Below are 688 nucleotides of genomic sequence, written 5' to 3'. Positions count from 1 at the left end.
TATTTATGCCTGAAATTATTTTAAAAGTTAGCCATCTAAAGCAAAATCTGTCACAGTATATTATGTGTTTACTCCAGATTTAAAAGTACAACAACAAGCACAAGGGATGGGCAGAAGGAATTCAGAGTGTACTGTTAAAAGGTTCTCATACTGCATGTGAAGCAATGTGATATAATTGAAGACAGATTGTTTTATAATGTATTTATAAACCATAGAGCAACCACCAAAAATATACTTTTAAAAATATACTTGCAAAAGGTAAAATTAACAAGTGAATAGAGGAGATAAAGGAATCATGAAGGTTACATCAGCAGAAACGGCAGAGGAAGGCCCTCCAAAAGTTCTTTCCTCCAAAACAGCAAGAAAACTGGCAACAATGGTCAGGATCAACTTTTTTGAGAACTCTAGAAATTACCCAAAGGCTTGCAGGAACCGAAGGGGCACTTATTCAAGAAAAGTAGCTGAGCGTTGGCAAGACTTGTGGCTTTTTTTTTTTTTTTTTTTCCACCCGGGCTGGAGTACAATGGTGCGATCTCAGCTCACTGCAACCTCCACCTCCCGGGTTCAAGCGATTCTCCTGCCTCAGCCTCCCGAGTAGCTGGGATTACGGGCACATGCCACCGCAGCCAGCTAATTTTGGTATTTTTAGTGGAGACGGGGTTTCACCATGTTGGCCAGGATGGTCTAC

The sequence above is a fragment of the Mandrillus leucophaeus genome, unplaced genomic scaffold (assembly GCF_000951045.1).
Source record: "Mandrillus leucophaeus isolate KB7577 unplaced genomic scaffold, Mleu.le_1.0 Scaffold26, whole genome shotgun sequence".
Taxonomy (NCBI): Eukaryota; Metazoa; Chordata; class Mammalia; order Primates; family Cercopithecidae; genus Mandrillus; species Mandrillus leucophaeus.
The sequence above is the reverse complement of the archived record's forward strand: the minus strand, read 5'-3'. Positions refer to the sequence as shown.